This window comes from Chinchilla lanigera, unplaced genomic scaffold (genome assembly GCF_000276665.1).
Source record: "Chinchilla lanigera isolate Chin_1 unplaced genomic scaffold, ChiLan1.0 scaffold00020, whole genome shotgun sequence".
NCBI lineage: Eukaryota > Metazoa > Chordata > Mammalia > Rodentia > Chinchillidae > Chinchilla > Chinchilla lanigera.
In genome coordinates this window covers 23411892-23432024 of record NW_004955421.1, presented here as the reverse complement: position 1 = coordinate 23432024, position 20133 = coordinate 23411892, and the positions used below count along the sequence as shown (strand labels likewise).

The 20133-nt window shown below is 36.9% G+C and overlaps 1 long non-coding RNA gene across 2 annotated transcripts in view; it reads right to left on the bottom strand.

Moving 5' to 3' along the window:
• Positions 1–19741, bottom strand: part of LOC102006036 — a 35560-nt gene extending 15819 nt beyond the window's left edge. The window contains exons 1-2 of one of the 2 annotated variants that reach the window (XR_001233831.1): positions 19616–19741; positions 1468–1579 (exon numbers count right to left, since the gene is read on the bottom strand). This is a non-coding gene — a long non-coding RNA (uncharacterized LOC102006036). Of the gene's footprint in view, positions 1–1467; positions 1580–4936; positions 5204–19615 lie in introns of those variants that run through there. The other variant, XR_260822.2, reaches the window with a different exon arrangement.
• Between the last annotated feature and the right edge of the window lie 392 nt (positions 19742–20133).

The following is a 20133-nucleotide window of genomic DNA, read 5'->3' as shown; positions in this document are numbered from 1 at the left end:
GCTCGGCTGTAAGCATGGTGCTGGGGTGATTTGGCTTGTATACTGACAGAGTTCTGTGTGCCTCCTGTGACACACGTGCCATGGGTTTGTCACCACTGGTGTAGTCACTCTCAGTCGTGTCTAACAGATTAGTAGCTGGGTTTTTTGCCCTTGTTTTTTTGAGTAAAGACAAATAGTCTTGGGCCACATATAAAATATATACTATATATAAGTAACAAAACTTCCTTTTAAAATATTTGTTAGTATAAAAACAACAACAAAGAGGACAGAAATGGTGGTCTGCAGGGCGGATATGCCTGCATGTTATTAACACATAGAACACTAAAGAGAGATGCAAGCATCACTCCCAGGTTACAGATGAGAAAGTTGAAGAATAGACAGATGATGTTTGCTCCTTGCCTGCACACTTTAAATGTAGCAGAGCCAACATTTGAACATAAGCATTTTTGGTCCTCAACTCATATTCTAAGATACCTTGCAATAATACCTTGCTGATAAATTTTTTCTTTAAAGAAAATGTTTTTGTTGAATAGTTGTTACTGAATAGACTAAATTGCAATAAGGGGAACAAAAGCTTTAAAATAGATGCCAATAATTAACCTGTGGAGGAAGACCTGGCCTGTATTGGTGTTCATTTGAACATGGCCTTTCTGCTTTATTTGTGCTAGCTGGCCAGCAGGACCCTGTCCCCAGGCTTTTGTGTTTGTGCTATTTATTTTTTTAAAAATCTAATATTTCCTCTGGACCAGATATAAGGCTTAACTATGACTACTTTTTACCTATTTTGCCTTGTTTTACTTCATTCATAAGTATATTTATTCTTACTTAAGGGAGATAAAAGAGTTAAAGAATCCTCAGACAACAGCCACTAGCAGATAAAAGAACTACCGCGCCCAGTGGAGTCTACTCCACGCTCAGCCTTAATAACTGATTAATAACGAATGGTTAGAGGTGTGGATACAGAGAGTATGACTGCGTTTTGTTTGTTCTCCACTGTCTTGGATGCTCTGCTGGATAGCTGGCATGACAAATTACATAGAAGCAATAGTAGTGGCCGGTGGAAAAGGAAAAGTCGTTTTGACAATGCTTTTACCAAATTCTGTCACGTGGGGTCTGTCACAAGTGATATAATCACATGAAAACACAAATTTTATCTGTGCACTGTTTGAACTCCAGGAGTTTACTCGATCATTACACACTCTTAGCTGAGCCAACGGAGCCACTTGCAATTCTGAGAGTCACAGCGGAAGAGCTCCTGAGCCAGAAGGGCTCCCAGCCTCCTGCCTCTCTTGCAGTGGTAGTGGGAGAGTAACCTATGCTCTTTTATCTTGCTAGAAGCTTAGTCAGAACAACCCAGTTCATAGTTCGTCTGACAAGAGCATATGTTTAAAGGGAAATCAATAGATCAGAAAGGCCTTGGTCAGGAAATAAGCAGAAGGCCAGCAGTGAGGTTAGGCCCCCACTTACCTGCAAACAGAGTGAGATAAGTGTCCACTCATAAGGAGGCCATAAGCTTTCTTCTCACCAGGGCTGGAGCCGCTGGTTAGGTGGGTTAAAAGTTGCTGACTGTGTTGCAATCCTATAAGGAAATGTGATTTTTAAAACACTCCAAATTCACAAAATGCATCATTTTATAAGTGTATGTCTTGTGTTTCAAAAGCTTTCATTACAAAAAATTCTCAAGGTACAGTTGTTTTTCCATAACTGACACAATTATTTCAAAAATGTGAACTATAATGTCCAATCTATTAATTAGATTAAAAGTACACAGGAAACATACAGCAGATAAGAAATAGACATTGAATATGTTTTGCAGGTAGTCCTGAGCTTTCCTTTTCTTAATAACTGTGTAACTTCTATTTGTGCATTTTTCTCTGGGCAAATTTCTGTAATGAAATTGGCCATGTGTCAGAGTTTAGTGACACTTCAGAAAGCAGGGCACTTAGTTACCTAGACACCAACAGGGCCCAGTTTAAATCTCAACATATTATGTATAGCACTAAAATATGCTTAATAGATTTATCTGAACAATAAAATAGTGAGTGATTGTAATTAGCAGTGAGTAATAGTTACCATTAATAATTATAGTTATTACTTAATTGATTTTATCACTCAATGTGCCCACCTCACATTTATGCTTCATTTTAAAGTATAGGGTTAGATTTGTAGAAGCAAGTAATCATGATAATCATAGTAAAACCCTGTCTTGGAGGATTTCATTATACCATACAGTAGGTACCCTGCTGCTCAGATAATACACCATCTGCATATTAACATATAGAGCCCATTTCATCTAACTTTTTTTTTTTTTTTTTGGTTTTTCTCCGGTACCGGGAACCGAACTCACGACGTTGCGCTTGCCAGGCAGGCGCTTTGCCGCTGAGCTAAATCCCCAGACCCCCATTTCATCTAACTTAGTCTAGTATAAAGGTACTAGCTCTGTTGCTCACTAAAATGTTTCTACTTATTTCCTCTTTTTTAAACAGTATTTACAATATCATTTTGAAGATCTGGTATTCAGCTATAGAATCAAAAGAAATTGTTTCAACAAAGTATTGTGCTGGCCCTCCCCACCCCCAGCAAAAAGAAAAGAAGAAAAGAAGGGCGGAGAGGGGATGGAGGGAAGCAAACCAAATGTTTAATAGATTACAAGTTTAATAAGTGACAGCATGTTTGCTCTTTAGGATACAGTGTACCCATGAAATAGAATTATTTTTAAAATAGTTAGACCTGTATGTTTGTTTTAAAAGAATGAGATGCTATTGTTGAATAAAAAGAAAATATAAACATATTGTCAAGTAATATATGACATATACTGTATCCCATTTTTTTGGCAATGAAAGAGACAGAGGCAAAACGAGAGACAGAGGGAGAGAGAGAGGAGGAAGAGGAAGGGAGAAGGAAGGAAGGTAGGAGGGGTGGGTGTGAGTGAAGAAGAGAAGGAGCCAGCAAAGGGTGAGCACCAGGCTGGTGAAGGAAGCTTTGTCTGTATTTGCAGCTGTTCCCATTGCTTGCATTACTACATGAGCCCTGCCTCCTACTGAATCAGTGGTGGGATTAGATTTTCATCTGAATTTGAACCCAGACTCAAGGGGGATCTGAGAATCTGTTCTTGGCCAGGGGAGACAGAATGATTAACTGTAATGTTGTGTCCTGAATGGGACCCTTAAACAGAAGGGCTTTGGAGAAAAACATAAAATTCAGATAAATTGTGGAGGTTAGTTAATAGCAATAGTTCTGGTTTCCGAGTTGTGACACATGTACCATCATAATACAAGACGTTACCCACAGAGGAAACTGGGTGTGGGCTGTACAGGAACTCTATGCTTGAAGTGTTTCTGTAAATCGAAACTCATTCTAAAATGTTCAAACATTTATTCAAAGATGAAAGATGTTAAAGATATCAAACTCTCTACCACATCGAATAAATAAAACATATTAAAGAGTTTTCAGGCTTTTAGAATTAGCTCATTTTATTGTTAGTGCAATACACTTCAAGAAAGACTGATGTGCAAAATTGTAATAAAGATTGGTCAGGAAAGTTGCCTTTTAAATGCTTTTTTGTTTGCTTTATAAAAGAATTCACCCAAGTTTCTCAAACAATAAGCTTCTGTATTGAACAGTGAGTTACTTACTTTCCCAGATGCAGCTATTTTTTACAAGTAATTTATGCCCAGAGCACTGCTTTCTTAACAGGCTATTTCTAGATTTAGGCTTTTAACCCTTTTTCCTTTTGCAAACATTTGTTATTTAAAGTAAGCAAGTTATTAGAAAAGTTTTAAGAATATATAAATCTTCAAACAAACTGACATTCTTATTGTGGAAAGTCTTTTATTTTTAGTGACTGAGTTTTTCTTTTATACATATGAAAATACCTATACTAGTCCAGGATTTCCACTGTTTAGTGAAATGTCCTATGTTAAGTCTGCTCCTTAAGCCATAGGATTTACCAAACAAGGAATTATGGTAGAAACATTACAAATTGAGGGCTTTAAATATATAAATTGGTAAGAAGGCAGGATCTGAATTCATTTGAAAAATAGCAAATTTAAATGGATTCCCTGCTGAAAAAAAATAATAAGACTTCATGGTCAGAGGGTCATTTCATTTCAACATTCTTAGCTGACACCAATTTTTAAATCATTTTTCCTTTCCTCTGGTCATTGGAAGACACCGTTAGCATTTCAGTCATTACGCAGTTCCATTTGACTTTAGTCTTTGGAGCAAAATGTGATCCAGGGAAGGTCTATAAGAAGGTTTCCTGAGCGGTTATTTCCTTATTTTTAACAGCTATTTCTTCCTGGGGTTTCTCCTATAAAAAGCATAATCCAGTCATTGCTCACAGCAGTAACTATATGTTCACAGAGCTTTCAAAGAGCATGCTGTATTTTCTGAGGCGCTTAGAATTAGGTCACACACACAAGAATCTGCCGCTCCAATGTTCAGACAAGAGCCGTCCAAACCATTTTTTTTTAAAGAAAATTCTTCCCTCCATTAAAACACAGTCTCTTTCACTGGGAGCCTGGCATCCTAGTGGCCTAGCTCTTTCTCCTCAACCATGCAAGTCAAGGAAGATGTCACTATTGTCCTGGTTTTATAGGAGATGGGACATCTCAGGGAGGTCACTGAGCTCATAATGGCTAGATCTAGAGTTCTAAACTTTCTAACATTAAGCTTTGGATCACGGATGCTACAGCCTTCTGGTTTAGCAACATGGAATCTCAGCTCTAAATACAGACTTCTTTCCATCATGTAGGAGCTGAGTCCAGCTTCCTGTGGAGGAGGATTACTTCTGCCCAAAACTAGTACACTAACTGTAAAATGTTATCATTTTAGTGAATATTTACCTAGATCATTTTTTACTTTTACTTGACGGTACTGTCTAAGGTCTTCCAGTGTGAAAGGCTGAAACTCTTTTATCAAAACTGCAGCCTACCTTTCCAGGGTCTCTCCAGTCTCCCAACATAATCCTACGTTCCTTTGTGTCTTCTCTGTCCTCTTAGTCAAAGTTCCATGGCCTGGAGCTAGCATTGCTCTAAATCTTCTCATACAATATAGTCTAGAATAGTCCATGACTTCCATTGAGTCTTATTTTCCTTTTCATTGTTTGAACTCAGAGTTTTTGCTTTTTTAAAAAAAAAAAATTCATTTTATCCTGCAGACTTTAAAATTGGTCACCTTCTTAGCTCCTCACATCCCCTGCTCATTCCCATCTTGCCTGTCACTGTGACTAGTTTACTCTGCCATCTCTACACCCCTTGTACTTTCTGGGTCAGTGGCAGGGCAGGGTACATGTAAACAGGACGGTTACAGTTTGCTATTTTGAGCCTATTGAGAATAACCAAAAGGGCTTCCCTTCCAGATTAAAAGGGATTGAGGTGGGAGATAATGACATACAGCAAGTGCAGAAAGTGAAGCTATTTCATGAAACAGTATCTTGCTTATCTTCATGGTTCAAATTGTTTCTATTTCTTTGTGTGTACAGTTTTATACTCAGCCAAATCCAGAGTCAATACTATAGTTTGTGGACACTCCATACCCTATATACTTTTCTCTCACTCTGTCATTATCTTTTTTTTTTCCTAGTTAATACTGGGCTTTATTCTTTGCATTTTTACCAGGGAAATAAAAGGGATACTACATTTTTACCAGACAAATAAAATGGATGCTACCTTTTTACGTGTCAGTCAATCTATTTATTTGCATCACCCCTTTTTCAAAAAGGTGCTGGTAAGCGCTTTCTGTTAAAAAAGAAAAAAAATCTCATTTATATTTTATATGCAGGGTAAAGATTAAAAAAAGAGACCAGAAATCACATGAAAAGAGATGGAACAAAGAAGATAGTACTTAGGGAAGAACATTATTTTAACCAAGCATAAAATTTTCTGTGTTGATTTTCACCAAGTAAAATAGAAAAATAAGCTGATACTCTACACAGCTTAGTTTAATAAAAGAAACCACAGTGAACTGTCAGAAGAGACTACCTTTCTCAATGTCCTATTTTATCGAGAAATCATATGGGCTGTTATACTAAATACATGACATAAACAATGTCTTCAGTACTGTTTTCCTAGGGAAAAACCGTACTTTGTAAATTAAATTTATTATCATGTTATAAGATTCTAAAGTAACTTCAGAGAATACAAAAGACAGAGTGAAGATAAACCATATCATTTGGCAAATGAGACTATCTGAAATTTTTCTTCTTTTGACTTATCTATATTTTCTAATTTATCTACAACGAGTATGAATTACTGCTACAAGGAAAAAAGTAAAGTTTAAGGATAGTAAATAAATGCATCTTATGAAGTTTTAAGCAACACTAATGTTTGATGAGAGCTGGGAGTGTGGTCATGAATCTTATTCCAAGGAAAGCGTTTTTCGGAGGGTCAAAGCATTCTAAACCAAGCAGTGTACACAGGAGTGCTCTGCTAAGCACTAGGTCACATGAAGATGCTCCATTCTGCTTAGACGGCCTCTCACGTACCATTTATCACAACTGTGTTTCTCAAGCAGCAGTTGGTCTGAGGTTTAACTTATGTCATTGCCAAAATGTCAGGAGTCTGTCTTATAGAGAAGGTGACTGACACGCTGTATGCTACACATAGTTAAGAAATTAGGCTAACACGACACTGGAAAGTCTGAGAGCTGCTGATTTGATTTATCTTCCAAACTGGGGCTGCTCTAGCACCTGCAGACAGTGGCAGTGAGGAAAATGTTCGCTTCAGAGCCAAACTCATTTCAAACTAACGAAAAGCTTTAAATTGGTCTCAAAGCTTGAACAAATATTCAGCTATATCTGTTGTTCTACACCAAAACACTGGTTAAATATTTTTGTTCTGAACATGTTAAACGACAACACGCACTTTAAATCAAATATTTAACCACTCCTTAACAATCATAGTAAAAATATTTTTGTCTCAAGAAAAGAAAAGCTGGTGGTTCCCCGTGAGTAACCACCCTACTCTAGTAAATAACCGTACTCTATTAAAAATGATTAACTGTGGCTCACACTATTATATCTGTTTATATAAAAGCCTTTAACAGTGTGCACAGCTATGGCATTACTTCTATATTTAACATATTTGGTTAGAAACTTCCTTGATAGGATAATTTAGATATTAAGGAAATTATACTGGGTCAAAAAACCAAACTCAGAAGGTTACATATTGTATGATGCCATTTATACAAACTTCTCAAAAATGACAAAATTATACCCATGGAGTGCAGATTAGTAGTTGCCAAAGTTTGGGAAGGTTAGGAGGCAGGGAAGCTTTGTGGTGCTGGAACAATTTTGTGTCTTGACTGTAGTGATGGCAACAGAACTCATTTGTGTGACAAAATTGCAAATACACACACACACACACACACATACACACACACACGCCCCTGCACACATGAAAACATATAATTCTGATGATAACAGGAGTAGGCTAGTTGATTGTACCATTTCTTGGTGCCAATATTTTGCTATAGTTATCTAAAATATTTTTGCTGGAGGAAACTAGGAAAGAGAATATGGGATCTCTGCATTATTTTACTAGTTCCTCGAAATTCATAACCAATTTAAGATGAAATGTTAACAAAACAGTAAAATCTTTACTGGACTTGCAGAAAGGCTCACAGAGTTTATATTTTAGCATTATCTTTTATAGAGAATCTTTCTAGATGTTGCAAGTCTTAACCTCTAGGAACACAGGTTGCTTGGGAGATCTGGTTTGGCTTCTCACATCTCAAAGTTGAATATTTATGGAGCACCTGGGGACTTGGAGATCCCATGTAACTGAAAGCCATGTCCAGGTCACTTTGCTGTTTCCTTCTAGCTGACCTTTCCTCTGGTTTCTTGTAATGCTGTCCTATGCCATGCAAATACACTACTTCTTCTTTGCTGGAATGAATGTAGCTCTTCTAAAGATCCAGCTGACTTCCAGGTGAAAGGGCTTCATGGTAGATGTTGGCAGGTTTGCTATTTAATAGAGAGTTAACCCACTTCTCCCAGGTCCACAGCAATTACATCTCTCAGCTGGGAGGCACACAGTCTTTGGGGTCACCATCTCCTCTCTTTTGCTTGCTGCTATATTCCCGGTAGGCTCTGCACATAAGAACATTAGTAAACATTGCCGGGGAAATGACTGAATGGGTTACTTGTATTTGTGTAATTGGCATGCACACGTTTGTGGAATTGAACTGGTGAGTGTGACAGGGACAAACTGCATTAATGTGTCGGTCTTGGAGCCTTTTATTTGGTGCCTTGTCTGTGTGTGCTCGCGGGTGTGTGGGTGTGTTACTGACCAGCGTTTGGTGCTTAGCTGTTTTCTTTCTCCAGGGTGGAAGTCTGGGTGTTGCCTCTCCAGCTCCTAGATATTTTTGTGGACAGTGAGAGAGAGGAAGAGAGAGGAGAGAAAGAGACAAGGAGAGGTACGAAGGGACGAGAAGAGAGAGGAGGGGCAAGAGAGGAAAGAACAACTATTTGGGGCAAAAAAGTGACAGGGGTTTCCAGGTGCTGGGAGCTAGAAGAAGAAATCCTCCTTGTCTCCACTCGGCTTCCCTTTGCATGATTGAGGCAAGAAGCTGAAGCTTGTTTTCTGTAAGGCTGACACCACTTTATGCTTTTATTCTACTCTTTACTACTTCCAGAGCAGATATTAATTATGTTTCAATATATTTAATATTGACATTCTAAAAAAATCTCCACTTTTCATCTAAAAGTACATCTTCAAAAGCCTCTAAATTCAAGTTTTCATCTAAAATTTAAACAGTTTAATTTCCTTCTCTTCTTTCATCTTTGTCTTTTAGGGCCATATTTTCTTGTATTCTGACCATGAATACAAACCTTCTAAAATATATTTCTTCTTTCTGCAATAACATGCTTATACATGATATGTACTTACAAGTGTGTAGAAATGATTAAAAGGATTTAGAAAAGTTTTGATTTGGGGTTAGAGGAGTCAAAGGAGAAATTTCATGTATTGATCTCCATAAACTTCTTTATTGCTTGAGTTTTTTGCAGTAATAATTGGTATATTTACTTATAATATATTGAATAAAATAATAAAGGCAATAGCAATAAAATCTAGATAAGGAAACACGTTTGGTTCACCATCTTAGCTTTCAGTCTTCATCAGTGTAATTTTAGATTTTACAAGATTATTCTCATGTGTACCTTAATATTTACCATTTCTGCTTTAACTTAATCAACAAGGCTGAATTTGCGCCACATTATTTTTGTTCTCAAGATTTTAGCTGATCTCATGGTTGAAGCATATCTTGCATTACTTATTTTTCCTAGAAGAGAGTATGTGTTTCCTATTTCCTGAGCCCTTGTATGTTTGAAAAGTCTTTCTACTGTAGTCATTCATAAAAGACCGCAGATCTATCTGTTCGCTAAATCCTTAAGCCACAGGTTTTTACCTGAAACATTCTGTGTGTGTTGATTTATTAAATTCTGTTACTGAGAATTTAATCAGTGGAGAACCTCACCACCTTGTTTTTGTTTATAATAAATACTAAATCCTTCTGCAGAATCAAGCTGGGAAAGAATAATATTTACTTCTGTATTTATTTGTTTTCTTGAGCATGATGGTCTTTTATAAACTACACACCCTAGTCTTTAGTTTTTGAAAGCTTGTACTCTCTGTATTTTTGATGAATGTTTTTTGTTCTATTTTCTCCTCTGATTTAGTAATTAATACTGTTGAGGCTCAGAACATGATATCCAAAGTAAGGTCCTGCGGTATCCTGCATACTTTGAACTAAAAGGCATTGGATTGGAAGGGTCTCTGATGCAAAATCACGTTCTAACCTTCTATCCTCCTGCCTGCACCCCTCATTCTCTGCAGAAGCAAGTCGTAGAAACCAGAATTCCTCTTTCTGTAAGAACTAATCGCTCTTTCTGCCAAAGGAAGCCATAAGCCTAAAAGAGTGCTCTACCTTTCATTCCCCCTTGCTTTTCTGTGTAGAAACTAGCTATGAAAAGATCCTCTGATGTACTTTGCCTCATGGTAGGTTATAAGTCCTTCATCCCGGAGTCCAGCCAAAAGGTCTTGCTGGGCTTCCCCTTCATCAGATTACTATTAGATCACGCCCTTCTTCCCATCACATTTCTACAGAGCTGTGAACACTTCACTAATCCTAAGTATCAATACCTCTCAGTTGATGAGCCTTTAATCTGAAGGCAACCATGGCATGTAAAACTTTGATTTAAAAAAATTATTTTTTTTAGGGGCTGGGGATTTAGCTCAGTGGCAAAGTGCCTGCCTGGCAAGTGCAAAGTCGTGAGTTCGATTCCCGGTACCGGAGAAATACCAAAAAAAACAAAAACAAAAAAATTATTTTTTTGATAAACCTGTCATTCACTGTAGGAGTGGCAGCTGTGGCCCTTGGGATGGGAAGGAAAAGCACCACACCTGGTTCTCTCAGTAGTACACACTAGACTCCTGTCATCTCTCACTTATGTCTATCAGTTGTCTAGGATTTGTAGTTTCCATGTGGATATAGCATGATGGTAGGGAAAGGATGAGGGAGGATAATACTCTGCCTTCAGCAACCCAAACCACTACCCAGTTCTAGTGTCCCTATGGGATTCTGCATCTTTGATTCGGGAGGAGAAGGGGAGGGGGCAGATGAGGAGTAGTGAGAGTGTCCTTCTTGTCTTTTTTTCAGGTAGTCATTGGCTTATGAGCTGAACAAACTTCTTTCTATCCTTTCTGCACAGTAAAATTCACAGCATCCTAAGATTTGTGCATTTGATTGTCACCAAGTCTTTGTTTTGGAAGTGGTAGGCAGTCTTTAAAATCTTTTTTGGTATCATTAGAAGTATTTTAAAGAATTAAGAAGCATTAGAAACTAAACCTACATGTCAATTTCAACCAGAAACTAAAATACATCTGTATATTCGTTCTTCTAGAAGTGGTACACAGAGAACTGTACTTCCTAGAACAGAATGTGCAGGACAATTTGTCCTTTCTGTATTCTCATGTAGTCTTGATTTAACATACTAGTGTGCAATGTGTCAATATTGATATAATAGTAATGAGTTTTGGTCTACAAGTTCAGATCTGCAATTGATAACAATTTTTACAAACTTCAGCCAGTCCTCTCACTGGATAAATAGGATTATCAACTGTTAGTAATTCCAGAAGGTTCTCACCGCCACTTCCTCCCACACACAGGGGAGAAACAGGTCACTGGCAGAGCCTTATGGAGGCCTAGTGCCTTGGGAAGCTCCACAAATTACTTTTTATCATTCCAAAGTGAGCCCCCGAGTATCAGAACATGAATATTTACTTGGCTGGGGAATAGAAAAGGGGAAACTAAATATTAAAAATTAATATCTCAAAATAATATTCCGTGGCATTAAAAATGTACTCTTAAAGATATAGAAAGTGGTGGATCAATGAGGACAGGGAATTAGTAAGAGTTTCTAGTGAGTTTTGAAGGTCATATGTCCCTAAATTAGGGAGGAGGCAAGAGTTTTTAGATTCCTGTAACTCCTTGGTGTCTGACTTTGACTGGCCAGACATCAACAGTCATTTGACAATGTGTCTGAAAAGTTTATTTCATTCCTCATATGCATTCATCTGCATCATTGTTAAAGATACTTCTTTTAAAGGATTAGCAAACTATTTATTTCATAGTTTCTTATGCTATTTAAACATTGAGAGACTGTGTCTTGCTTTATCTTCATAAGATAGCTGGGAAGATTAATCAGGGCAGTAACTAACTATCCTTGCACTCAATTTCTCCTAAAAGTAGACCATTTAAAATTTTTTTCTTTTGTAAAGAGAAAAATCTTCTACACCCCCAAAGTGTTATTTAGCCGCTTACGAGGCTTTATGTTTAATAAAGATAGGTATTAGCGTTTCATTGCTGTGACCAAATACCTGAGCCAAACAACTTAGAAGAGCACATGTTTATTGTGGTTCACTGTTTCAGAGGTTTCAGCCCATGGTTGGCTGCCTCCAAGGAAGGAACACCATGGCAGAAGGGCATGGCAGAGGGAAGCTGCTCAGCTCATGCAGCCAGGAAGCAGAACACAGAGGACGAGCCAGAGAGGTAGGAGCCAGGGACCAGGTATATAGTTCCCAAGGTCGTGCCGCCATGACCCGTCCAGACACATCCGCAAGAGAACTTTACTAATCTCCTAGGCATGTCTCAAGCCAATCACGTTGACAATCAAGAAAAATTATAACAAGGCATCAAATTGGCCAGAGAACATACTGAGTAGATCCCAGTGAATCAAATAAAGATCATTGCTTATAATTTATTTACTTAACTTTCACTTAACTACTGTGGTCATAGCAAAAGTTAGGAGAGATCACTTATTCTAATGCTTTTTCAACTCTGGTCTAAGTATACTTAGTAATATTACATTGTTTAAAGGAGTGATTTAAATAGTTTAAACTTAAAAGTTAGTAGAAATTATGTAGTTGTATGTATTTAAATATATATATATATATGTATATATATATATATATAGCTGTGTAACCATGAGTGATATGGCAAGAGAATTCAATGAGACAGGCACTTACAAGAAAACTGAAAAGGCAGGAACGAACAAAGCGTAATTGAGCTGGCTGATGGACAGTCTCTAACCAAGAGCCAAAGGAGATGTCCATGCCGATCTGGGTCTCACCTTTGGTTTAAGTTTATTTTTAGGTTTCCATAGTAACCATTACCTCATTTTTGGGAGTACCTTTCCCAGAAGCTGTCAGACATGTGATCATTGCAGTTTAACTTTTAGCCTACTTCCCAATTTGTCCTGTTTGTTCTGTACCCATTTTATGACTGTGCTCTCCTTTAAGTGAGTTGATAACTAACCAAGGGGAGGGCTTGAAGAGTGGGGTCAACTACAGCTTAAGTGAACTTAAATGACTTCTCTTAATATGGAGTTAAAAAAAGAAAATGGAATCTCTCTTGCCCTATCATGAGTACAATCAGGACAGGAATATTTCTAGCCTTCTAAAATGTCCCTCTTGTCCTCACTGGGTTTGATCTCCTCTCCGCTCTCTCAGTTCTAGTTCTTGGAAGCTACAGTTCCTTATAGTTTTGCCATTGCAGAACACCATATATGTGGAAACATGCAGCAAGTGGTCTTCTAATCTGGCTTCTTTCAGTTAGCCCTTTAGCATAATGCTTTTGAGATATGTTGTTTGTTGCATGTTTCAAAGTTCATTCTTTTTACAGCTAATTATATTTCATTATGTACACAGACCATGATTTCTTTAGCCATTCATCTGTTGTTGGCCATTTGGGTCATTTCTATTTTGGATGTTAGGAACAAAGTTGCTGTCAATATTCTCACTCAGGTTTCATTTATCTTGGCTTTCTATCCACATACACAGCATATCCTCTACATTTGTGTAAGTCTTATTTGCTTCTTCTCATTGATTTTTCACAGTTTTCAGCATACAAGTCTTATATATATCTTGTTAGACTTATCCTTAAGGATTTTTTTCCCCCAGTACTTTCCCCAGGAGTTTGCCCATGTTAGATAAGCGCTCTGTCACCGAGCTACATTATTTTGAGGTAGGGTCTGTGAGCTGGCCTCAAACTCAAACTCCTTTTGCTTCAACCTTCCATGTAGTAGGGATTACAAGTGTGTGCCACCCTACCAGGCTTTTTAAAAATGTTACTGCAAAAGCAATGTTTTGAGTATTTCAATGACTATGCATTGTGAGTATATAGAAATCCAAATGACTTTTGTATTTAAGTTTTTATTTTGTAATCTCACAGTTTACCATATACTTTCTTAGAATCTCTGAAGCACATGTCTACCTTCCTAAATGCTCTGTCTAGGTAATGCAGAAATTTAAAATAAGAACTATTCATTCTGCCTACTGATCTATGCTCTTGGATTCCCTAATTTTATATGGGATAGATTGGTTGTTTGGGCATCATCGACTGACAATCCATAATTTATGTGTGTATGTTAACAAAAATACATTAAAGCAGTTTTAACAGTTCTTTGGAAACCCAGATGCGTCTTAACTCACAAGCTAGAAATTGCATCCAAATCTGGAGACATTGTTGATGACAATATGCTCTAAGCTTTGAGAGCTTTGAGAATTCCCTTTTGAAGAATCAACAAAATGTTTAATGAAGTATTACTTCATGTAAAATCAAGAAAATTATTACTATTTTTACTTGGGGATTAAGAATTAATGATATGTCATCAGTTGCATTGTGCCTTTGCATTCTTTTCTTTTAAATAGGATAATGAATGAATGTTTATGGGTGAAACTTTTTTAATTCATAAGCAATTGAAAAGATGTTCTAAATTTTATGACCTAATTTGCCATAAAAATTTCAGATAAAAGATAGAAATAGATCAGAAATATAGAAATGTGGTTCATTTTTAGACTTAAAATCTTACTAGTTGAAAAGAAAATTCTTGGGCTAAGGAAGTAGCTCAGTGATAGTGTGATTGAGGCCCTAGGTTTAATCCCCAGCACCACAAAGAAAAAAATTCTTGAACATTGACATCTGAATAACCTTTATCCTTCCAAGCCAGGCCAATATAAAAATTTCCATTTAAGACTCTTTGATGAAGCCAGCCAATAATTTTCCTTAAGTACTACAAAGGGACACATGCTCACAACAGGTAAGGGGTATCTATCTTTTCCAAATACTGCAATGATTAGTTATTTATAGTAATGTTCAAACTGCATCCCTTAGGCTAATTCTCAAGAGTTAAGTCTCAGGGCCATAGGGAAGAAGTCCTTAAAATATCTGCAGACCACTTTCCTTGCCCATCCTTAAGACTTTGCTCTCTTAGGCAAAGCATTCTTTGGTTGCTTTCCTATGCCATTCTCTGATGTTCTTATAGATGTCACTTGCTTTGGAAATGTAGCTTTTCTAGTGCAAATTACATGCATGCATAATTTGTTGCTATTACTGTTAAATGCTAACATAATGAATACAGCGTAAGATTGTATCCTGTCAGTTTGGACTCAGTGAACTTGCAGTTAGTTAATAATACTCCCAGACATTTATTTTTCTTGTGAATTGCTCTTAAATTATGAACATGACCTTGTGAAATTAATGTCATTGTTAGGAGAGGAAGGGTAGGTGTCCCCTCATTAACACAAGTAGTCTGTTGGGACTTAATAGCTGCAGTTCAAGAGCGAGGGGGTCAGGTAGTACCTACAGTGCTTCTCTGTGTTACTGAACGGAAGTAGAAATACTTTAATACTAGGTGCTTGGAAGTAATGTTGAAATGGTGTTTTGAATACTGAAAAATCTTTTCTTTGAAAAGTTATGCAAAGGATGTGTGGAGATCCCTGTGGGGATTGAAACAGGCAAGGTCAAGGATAGTCTTGGGGAGCAACTGTAGATCTGTTCAAGTTTAAGTAAATGCTGGTGGAGAACCCTAGAGATTGAGACCATAGAAATGGGATGGGTTTGTCTGAGGAAGATTTTTTAATGATGGGTGCTACTAATCATTTGCCTATCTCATTTAATCAACAAATATTTATTAAGTATATTCTACATACTAAGATACTTCAGGCACCAAGACTGAAGCAGTGAACAAAACTGACAAAATCCCTTCATTATGAAGTTAAAATTCTAGTTAGAAGGAATAAATATAAAAACAGATCAGAATGTATTAGGAGGAGCTAGGTCCTTGGGGGGGAAAAAGCAAAGCAAATGAAGGGGAGAAGATTTGCTAGGGATTGTAGGGCAGGGGCTTCTGTAAAACTAAGGTTATCAATTCATTTAAAGTAACAATAATAAACCCATTAGATTTTATATAACTTTTATTTTTTAAAGTACACATTTATTTATTTATTTAGTTGTTGTTATTTGTTTTGTTTCTGGTTTTTTTCTGGTACCAGGAATCGAACTCATGACCTTGTGCTTGCCAGGCAGGCGCTATGCCACTGAGGTAAATCCCCAGCCCCTAAAATATACATTTAAAATAATTAGTAAAAAGAGTGGTATTATCTTATAGTTTTACAAATCTGGTGGAAGTCTTCTTGTACTGAGGGTCTCATGTCTGGTTGATATGTGAGTCTCTATTAACTTTACCATATATTACTTCAGCTAAAGAATATGAAGAAAATCTAAAACCAAATAGACAGGTAGTTGGAAGTCTTTTCAGTTAATTGTAGCTGTTCCTTTTGGCTGTTAACAATAAAATTCGAGTAGTGATATTTTTTTAAAGGTTTGCTGCATATAAAATCTGAAACAATATCAATGAATTTTGCATATTCTATTGGATTAAAATCTATTGATCTATCTTGCACTCTGAATAGATGGACCTTTTACCCATGAATGATTTCCTAATGTCATGCAACATCATTAGGTTTGTGCATGTTTACACATTTATTTTACAGTATTGAAAATTCTATTTCTTAATATTACCAGCAACAAAAAAGTGGTCAAGTGTTCAGAAGCCATCAAGTTCATGGTGTTGAGTAGAAGGTTTCCAAAATTCTAATTTCACTCGGAAGCCCAAACTTTGTTATTGCCTAAAATATTGTCAGTTGTCCTTCTTGATGTGATATTCTCATCATTTATCTTTTTAAAAGTCTGCTAAATGTCTGAATCTGAATAAATATAGTTTGATAGCCATTCTTTCAGAGGAAAAAAAGGAGTGCTGTGCTGTGAAGAATGTGGCTAGTTGAGCTTGTAACTCAAATAATCACATAGATAATTTTCTTTGAGGTAATCATTGCAGCTTGACATGCAGTAGTTGTTTTACTTCCCTCTGTGCCATTTAGAACACCAAGAAGACATACTAAAGAGTCAAGATTTAATAAAATCAGTAGTTCACTGTTTTGTTAAGACATTCTTAAATCACAGTGACTTTTATTTACCTATGGATATATTTATGTGCTTGGACACATGGCAGTGAAGAATCCAATGACTAACAGATACTTTTTGCCACTCCTTAATTTATGCTAGGGCTTGCAGTTTTACTTACCTTTGTTTTTGCACCATCTGCGCAAATGTCAAAGCAGTGAAAGTGCTAAATAATAGCTGAATATTTTTAAGAAAATAATTTTTACTTTGTAAATACTTGATGGTCTGTGGATCTTACTTTAAGAAAAACTACCAGTCAAATAATAACAATAACAACACAATTTTGGATCATTTCAGCATTTGTTTAAGAATTAAATCTTACTGTATCACTACCTCAATTTTCTGATAAATTGTCAATACAATAGGACATCAGTTTATAAGATGCTGTGTTTTCAACAGAATAAGACATGCAGCAGTTGTCCAGAATTAGAATTCCTTACTACTCCTCCGTGATCTTTTTCCTCTCTCAGGTTTCTGATACAAAGTCTGTGTATTGGAAAAGAACCATCCTTAGCCTCAGTTCTAAAATTCTGTCTGTTCTATTTCTCTCTCCCTTTCTCCTCCACCAAATTCTTGGTCTACTATTTGTGGCCTCAGGCTGGTGAATTTCTTCTAAGTCATACATCTTCTTCATATATAGTTGTTCTTCTCTACATCTTATATTAGATTGGATTTTTTTTTTTTGAGAAATGGACTTTGATGTTGCTTTATCTTTGTCATATCTTAGTACTACTACCAACTTTTCAGTTTAACTGATATGACCTCATCTGTCTCCTGGGGTTCACTTCCTAATTTCTCTTGATTTTTTAATCTATATTTGATATATATGAAAACTTGGGAGTTGGTTTTGGTCCTTTTCTCTTACACGTTTGTGTATCTTTGACTCCTGCTGTTCGTCTCTAATATTTTCTTAACTACTTCTGGCCAAATCTTTTTCTTGACTTTGTTCCAAGTTTCTAACTCCATTTTAGAATGTCAAGGCTGAGCATCAGCTCACAAGCTTGTATTCCTCGCACTTTTATCTTCCGTCTGCTTGGAAGCTGCCACAATTGGGTTGTGACTCCAAGTTTCTTAGTAACAATCCCTGCTTTTTGCTGCCCTCATCTCACAAAAGTGGCCTTAGCCTTGCCCTCCTATCTAAGGAGATCCATGTTTTTCGAGTGGTCTGGGTCTTGTGTTACCAGTTGACCAGATTCTTGCACCCAGAGATATAGAATCTCTGACTTTTAGTTACTGTTGCTTTGACTTTTTGGCAAACAGAGCATAACTCAACAGTAGTGGGAACAATGTGTACACTATTAAGAATCTATATCTATAACATGGAACAAAGTATAGAATTTTGCATCAAATTTGCCTTCATCAGTTGCAATTCTATCACTGAGTAGCTGGGTGACTCAGTGCTGTTCATTTCATCTCTCCAACCATCATTTTTATGCAACAGATAATAGGAGTTTGCAGTTCTCAAGGATAAAAAGACATTAAGAAATCTAGTGTTTTGCACAGAGAATGTTCTAGTTATCAATGAGTATTAGCTAATTTAACAATAATGCAGAGAAACCATAATCAGGGTTTTAATTTCAAAAGTTTAGGTAGTTCACTTGTATTATATCTATATGCTAATGACCGAGTAATGAAACTTGTATGTCTATGTATGCGTACTCCTGTACAAAGCTTGAAATACTAAATGTTATGTAAATGTATTTTTAACATTAGCAGAAACAACAGCAAATTCCGATACTCTATGGGAATGTTCTCACTCCTCTGGGCTTCTCCACCCACGTGATGAATGAAGTAGTGACTTTCCCTAGGGGACGCTTGCAAATACAGAGTGCAGAGGCCATCAAGACACTGCTTTCCATCAGTATGAGGAGCAAATACTGCTCCTGAATCTGGATCACAGAACCTGCTGTGCGTCTGGAGAGGAATTTAATGTCTGTGGCCCCGAGTCAAACACTGTTAGTCTCATTTATCTCCCTGTCACTGAAACTTCTCTGGAATCACAGTAATTATTGCCAACTAAAGCTGGGCTCTGAGTACCAAGCAATTGATCTGCACTAAGAAAGTTGAGGGTATTATCAGATATTGCAATCAGTACTGAGGAAAGGAGATTTCAATTTAATTTCGACTTAACCTCTGCCTTTGACTGTTAACATTAGAAGAGGGCTTCTAATGCAATGGCCAAATTCGTGATCTCATTTGTTATAACCACCACTCTCTCTATAGATGTGAGGCCTGATACCCAGCAGCCAAAGGGAGCCGTCTACTGGACTAACTCCAGCCTTGTGACTGACTTGTTCTTGGTTTAGTGCCCCTGCAAGGCAGATGTGATGGGAGGAAATACAGAGTCTGTATCTTGGCTAATGGTAAATTCAATCTCTTCCAAAGAGTAAGATACTGTCAAATCTTGGAGTCATATCTCAAATCCCAGATACTTCAGGCTCCTTCCACAGTGTGAATATCCTTTTCCTTTCATCTAAACTTTTAAGATGTTCATTATCACGCTATAGCCCCCATAACCAATTCTCCAGCTGTAGATTTTTCTCTAGTGAGGCTCACACAATATATTTCAATCAAGTGTAACTTCTGGCTTTACTACTATGTCATTAGTGAGTGTCAAAAAATAATAGCATATTTGACAATAATCCAGAGAAACTATAATTAGGTTCTGGAAAAAAAAATAACATCTTAATGCATCCTCACATGAAAGAGTTCACTTTTTGATTCCACTTTTCTCTGTTCCCTTCCATGACAAGATTTTGATGAAAAATCTAGTAAACTCTCAACAACTTAGGAGTATAGGCTTACTGACCTTGTTTTATACATTATTGTGCATGTCTGGGCGAACTCTGCTGTCTTCATTTGATGCTTGGTAAGCGACAAAGGAGAGCGGAGGTGATTTGTCCTAGTCAGGAATAGAATAAAGATGGGACTTGAAGCTTGACCTAACTTCTATCCATTTTCCAAAGCTTCCGTCTTCAGCATTATTTTTAATATACTACTTCGTAAACAACCTCAGTTAATAATTTCAAGAGATTTGTGATTTAGCTTTACTTTGAAACTGTCGGTTCAGTGTTGATCTCATAAACTTGCTTAAATCATTAGTTAGTTCATTATTAAACTCTTAATTGGCATCAATCCAGAGCAACAAATGAGAACGAGTTGAACAAACTGATTTGTAGACAGGCAGCTTGCCAGATGTCTGCAGAGTGTTCCACACCGCTCGACTGGAAGTCATCACTGTCTTTCTCTCGTAAGTTTTTAAGTCATAATGAAAGTGATGCCAGCTCCAAAGAATTACATTTGAAGTTGAATTAAGTATACTATTAA